We start from the raw sequence: 6,757 nt of genomic DNA on the forward strand, positions 1-6,757 counted from the left end.
GGCCTGGATTAATCACATTAACATTGACAGAAATATCATAATTATTATATTCATTTTTCCATAATTATGATTTTTTTGTTTGTTCATAATTTAACATTTTTGCAGCTTCATTTTGATATAATTATTACTCTATATTACGTCATATTTTGACTTTCTATCTCACAATGACTTCGTATTTCACGATTTCTACTTTTATGCCATAATTATGACTCTAAGTCTGATTTATTGTGTCTTTTTATCTCACAATTGAGACATTTTGTCATACTCATAATGTCAGTCTCTTATAATTATGACTTATGTCATATTTTACCTCATAATGTTATAATGTTATAATGGTATAAAATAATTGTTATTATTTTGATTAATGACAAAAAGTTTAAAAAAATTGACTTTGTCATAATTATGACTTTTTTTAAATAAATATTGGCAGTCAAAATTGTTGTGACTAGCAATTTTTTTTGTCAGAATTAGATTTTTTCATCTCATATTTTGAATTTGTATCCCATAATTTTTGCTTTTTGTGACATAACATAACTTGACTTTTTAGCTCATAATGACAGTCTATTATAATTATTATTTCATTATCTCATTATTTTTATAAAATGATTATGACAGAATGTTAATATTTTGACTTTTTGTCATAACTATGACTTTCATCTCATCATTTTGACTTTTTATCCCGTCATTTTTGCTTTTTGTGTCATAATTTGGACTTTTTAACTCATAATGACTATCTTATAATTTCGACTTTTTATGTCATTAACTTTTTTTATTATATTTATGACTTTATTTGACATCAACATTTACATTCAGTAAAGTTATAATAATTTTTTTGTCGATTTCAACTTTTTTATAGCTTTTTGTTATTATTATGACTTTTTATGTCACGATTTCTACTTTTAAGCCATAATAATATCTCTAAGTCGGATTTATTGTCTTTTTATCTCACAATTGTGACATTTTGTCAATAATTTTGTCAAATTTTGACAGTATCTTATAATTATGATGTCACTGACATTTCATCTCATTATTTTTATAAAATGATTATGACACAGAATGTTATTATTTTGACTTTTTTGTCATAACTATGACTTTCATCACATAATTTTGACTTTTTATTAAATAATTATGACTTTGAATGTTATTATCTCACATTTTGTATTTTTTTAATCTCATAATTATGACTTTCATCTCATATTTTGACTTTTTAGCTCATAATGACTTGGTATCTTATTATTTTCACTTTTTATATTATATTCATGACTTTTTATTTGACTAATATTTGCATTCAGTAAAGTCGTAATTATGCATAACTTTTTATAGCATAATTACATCTTTTTGTCATTATTGTGACTCAGTATCTCTCGATTTCTACTTTTATGCCATAATAATATCTCTAAGTCGGATTTATTGTCTTTTTATCTCACAATTGTGACATTTTGTCAATAATTTTGACTAATTTTGACAGTATCTTATAATTATGATGTCACTGACATTTCATCTCATTATTTTTATAAAATGATTATGACACAAAGTTATTATTTTGACTTTTTTGTCATAACTATGACTTTTTCATTTCACATTTTGTATTTTTTTATCTCATAATTATGACTTTCATGTCATATTTTGACTTTTTATCCCGTCATTTTTGCTTTTTGTGTCATAATTTGGACTTTTTAGCTCATAATGACTATATAATAATTTTGACTTTTTATGTCATTAACTTTTTATATTATATTTATGACTTTATTTGACATCAACATTTACATTCAGTAAAGTTATATTTTTTTCGTCAATTTCAACTTTTTTATAGATTTTTGTCATTATTATGACTTTTTATGCCATAATTATGACTCTTAGTCGGATTTATTGTCTTTTTATCTCACAATTGAGACATTTTGTCAATAATTTTGACTCATTTTGACAGTATCTTATAATTATGATGTCAATGACATTTCATCTCATTATTTTTATAAAATGATTATGACGCAGTACGTTATTATTATGACTTTTTATCTCTCGATTTCTACTTTCATGCCATAATTATATCTCTAAGTCGGATTTATTGTCTTTTTATCTCACAATTGTGACATTTTGTTAATAATTTTGACTAATTTTGACAGTATCTTATAATTATGATGTCACTGACATTTACTCTCATTATTTTTATAAAATGATTATGACACAGAAAGTTTTTATTTTCACTTTTTGTCATAACTATGACTTTTTCATCTCACATTTTGTATTTTTTTAATCTCATAATTGTGACTTTCATCTCATATTTTGACTTTTTATCCCGTCATTTTTGCTTTTTGTGTCATAATTTGGACTTTTTAGCTCATAATGACTATATAATAATTTTGACTTTTTATACTTTTTATGTGATTAACTTTTTATTAGGGGCCAAGCACCGAAGGTGCGAAGGCACCTATTGAAACCGTTCCCGTTCTTATTATTATTATTCATCTTCTTCTTCTTCTTCTTCTTCTTCTTCTTCCGCCACGAAGTCTATGGCAGCCCATAGAACCGTATGGTAAAAAGTTATGAAATTTGGCACACTAATAGAGGACAGTCTGAAATGTCACCATAGCAAATTTTGAGTCTCTAACTCAATCCCTCTAGCGCCACCATCAGTCCAAAATTAGACTCATGTTTATGCTAATAACTTTTGAACCATAAGGGCTAGAAACGAAATTCTTTTTTCCTCTGATTCCTTGGCTCAAGACAATTCGATTGCACCCTATGACGTCATTTTCCGTCATAATAATTTTCCCGCCATTTTTAATTAACCGAAAAACCTACTTTTGAGAACTCGTCCTAGACGGTTCATCCGATTTGCACGAAAATTGAACCAGATCATCTTCAGACCATGCTGACAAAAAATCTTGCAAATCAAGTTGATTTGTCAAATCATTTGCGATAAACGCGCAAACAAATTTTACGTAGCGGTTGCAAAAGCACTCTTAAGGCAATATCTCCGCAACGCTTTATCGTATTCAAACCAAACTTGGTACATGTCATCACAAGCATGACTTGAGGCAACATACAGCGTTTCGGCGTAGCGCCACCTACTGGTCCGGAGATACAAAAAATGGCTGTTTTTGCTTATAACTTTTGAACCGTTTGTCCAAAAATCATAAAAGTGGTCTCGTTAGATTCAGGACGGCATGCCGAGTCGTCTGATATTCAATTTTACCATATCAGCCATTTTGGCTGTCGGCCATTTTGAATTATGAGCTAAAATGCTGTATTTTATGAACACATGAACGGATTGTTACTAAACTCGGTATGTGACTTCCATGCCATGCCCTGAAGGTACTCAAAAAGTTTTAGGACAGTGCCACCTTGTGGTCAAAAGATATAACAAACTTGACAAAAATGCTAATAACTTTTGATTAAATTAGCCTAGTATATTGAAACTGGTCATAATAGAGTCATTGGCTCATGCCGATTCAATTGCACCCTATGATGTCATTTTCGGTCATGATAATTTCCCCGCCATTTTTAATTTTCCAAAAAACCTACTTTTGTGAACTCGTCCTAGACGGTTTGTCCGATTTGCACAGAAATTGAACCAGATCATCTTCAGACCATGCTGACAAAAAATCTTGCAAATCAAGTTGATTTGTCAAATCGTTTTTGATAAACGCGCACACAAATTTTGCGTAGCGGTTGCAAAAACACTCATAAGCCTATATCTCCACAACGCGTTATCGTATTCAAACCAATCTTGGTATATGTCATCACAAGCATGACCTGAGGCAACATGCAGCGTTTCGGCGCAGCGCCACCTGCTGGTCCGGAGATACAAAAAATGGCTATTTTTGATTATAACTTTTGAACTGTTTGTCCAAAAATCATGTCTTCCGCACCATGCTTTGAAGGTACTCAAAACGTTTTGTGGCAGTGCCACCTTGTGGTCAGAGGTTATAACAAAATTTACAAACATGCTAATAACTTTTGATTAAATTAGCCTAGTTTAATGAAACTGGTCATAATACATTTATTGGCTCATGCCGAGAACATAGATACTAATTTTGCCATATTTGGTCAAACATCCTGTCCTCAATGTTCTTATTTGATCAAAACCTACTTTTTCAAACTCATCCTAGACCGTTTGTCCAATTTCTACCAAAATCGAATCGTATCATCTTCAGACTGTGTCAACAAAAAGTTAGGGATTTTGCATCAATAGATGAAACCGTTTTTGTAAACCGCAGCGACGAAGTTGAGCCATGATGCCAAAATGACTCTTGAGGCTGTATCTCTGCAATGCTTTGACATATTGGCATCAAACTTTGCATGTGTCATTGTTCCCTTATTCTGACCACACCATATCAATTTTGTATCTGTGCCACCTATTGGTCAAAAGTGATAAACTATTAACTTACATTATCAGTGACTCAATATATGATATTTCAGCCATTTTGCCTAATCTTCTTAAACTGTATAATTGTTCATTGTTGCAGTTGGTCTGACACTCTCAGACTACAATGCATTTTCAGCCTTTTGCTTAAAATCATCTTAAAAGGTGATTAATTGCTCATTGCTCCAGTTGATCTGACACTGCCAGCCATTTTGGCATGTCTTGTCTTCTTCTTTGCGCTTGGCCCCGGTATTGCTGCTTGCAGCTATATTTAGGGGCCAAGCACCGAAGGTGCGAAGGCACCTATTGAAACCGTTCCCGTTCTTATTATTATTATTCATCTTCTTCTTCTTCTTCTTCTTCTTCCGCCACGAAGTCTATGGCAGCCCATAGAACCGTATGGTAAAAAGTTGTGAAATTTGGCACACTAATAGAGGACAGTCTGAAATATCACCGTAGCAAATTTGGAGTCTCAAACTCAATCCCTCTAGCGCCACCATCGGTCCAAAATTTGACTCATGTTTATGCTAATAACTTTTGAACCATAAGGGCTAGAAACAAAATTCTTTTTTTCCTCTGATTCCTTGGCTCAAGACAATTCGATTGCACCCTATGACGTCATTTTCCGTCATAAAAATTTTCCCGCCATTTTGAATTTTCCGAAAAACCTACTTTTACGAACTCGTCCTAGACGGTTCATCCGATTTGCACGAAAAATGAACCAGATCATCTTCAGACCATGCTGACAAAAAATCTTGCAAATCAAGTTGATTCGTCAAATCATTTGCGATAAACGTGCAAACAAATTTTACGTAGCGGTTGCAAAAACACACTTAAGGCAATATCTCCGCAACGCTTTATCGTATTCAAACCAAACTTGGTACATGTCATCACAAGCATGACATGAGGCAACATGCAGTGTTTCGGCGCAGCGCCACCTACTGGTCCGGAGATATGAAAAATGGCTATTTTTGCTTATAACTTTTGAACCGTTTGTCCAAAAATTATAAAAGTGGTCTCGTTAGATTCAGGAAGGCATGCCGAGTCGTCTGATATTCAATTTTACCAAATCGGCCATTTTGGCTGTCGGCCATTTTGAATTATGTGCTAAAATACTATATTTTACAAACTCATTAGTCTATCGTTACGAAACTTGGTATGTGTCTTCCGCACCATGCTTTGAAGGTACTCAAAAAGTTTTGGGGCAGTGCCACCTTGTGGTCAAAGGTTATAACAAAATTTACAAAAATGCTAATAACTTTTGATTAAATTAGCTTAGTTAAATGAAACTGGTCATAATACATTCATTGGCTCATGCCGATTTAATTGCACCCTATGAAGTCATTTTCGGTCATGATAATTTCCCCGCCATTTTTAATTTTCCAAAAAACCTACTTTTACAAACTCGTCCTAGACGGTTTGTCCGATTTGCACAGAAATTGAACCATATCATCTTCAGACCATGCTGACAAAAAATCTTGCAAATCAAGTTGATTTGTCAAATCGGTTTCGATAAATGCGGACACAAATTTTGCATAGCGGTTGCAAAAACACTCAAAAGCCTATATCTCCACAACGCTTTATCGTATTCAAACCATTCTTGGTATATGTCATCACAAGCATGACCTGAAGCAACATGCAGCGTTTCAGCGCAGCGCCACCTACTGGTCCGGAGATACAAAAAATGGCTATTTTTGCTTATAACTTTTGAACTGTTTGTCCAAAATTCATGTCTTCCGCACCATGCTTTGAAGGTACTCAAAACGTTTTGGGGCAGTGCCACCTTGTGGTCAGAGGTTATAACAAAATTTACAAACATGCTAATAACTTTTGATTAAATTAGCCTAGTTTAATGAAACTGGTCATAATACAGTCATTGGCTCATGCCGAGAACAGAGATACAAATTTTGCCATATTTGGTCAAACATCCTGTCCTCAATGTTCTTATTTGATCAAAACCTACTTTTGCAAACTCGTCCTAGACGGTTCGTCCAATTTGCACGAAAATTTAACCAGATCATCTTCAGACGATGCTGACAAAAAATCTTACAAATCAAGTTGATTCATCAAATAGTTTTAATGAAACTGGTCATAATACATTTATTGGCTCATGCCGAGAACAGAGATACTAATTTTGCCATATTTGGTCAAACATCCTGTCCTCAATGTTCTTATTTGATCAAAACCTACTTTTTCAAACTCATCCTAGACTGTTTGTCCAATTTCCACCAAAATCGAATCGTATCATCTTCAGACTGTGTCAACAAAAATTTAGGAATTTTGCATCAATAGATGAAACCGTTTTTGTAAACCGCAGTGACGAAGTTGAGCCATGATGCCAAAATGACTCTTGAGGCTGTATCTCTGCAATGCTTTGACATATTGGCATCA

The sequence above is a fragment of the Gobio gobio genome, assembly GCF_949357685.1.
Source record: "Gobio gobio genome assembly, chromosome: 3".
Taxonomy (NCBI): Eukaryota; Metazoa; Chordata; class Actinopteri; order Cypriniformes; family Gobionidae; genus Gobio; species Gobio gobio.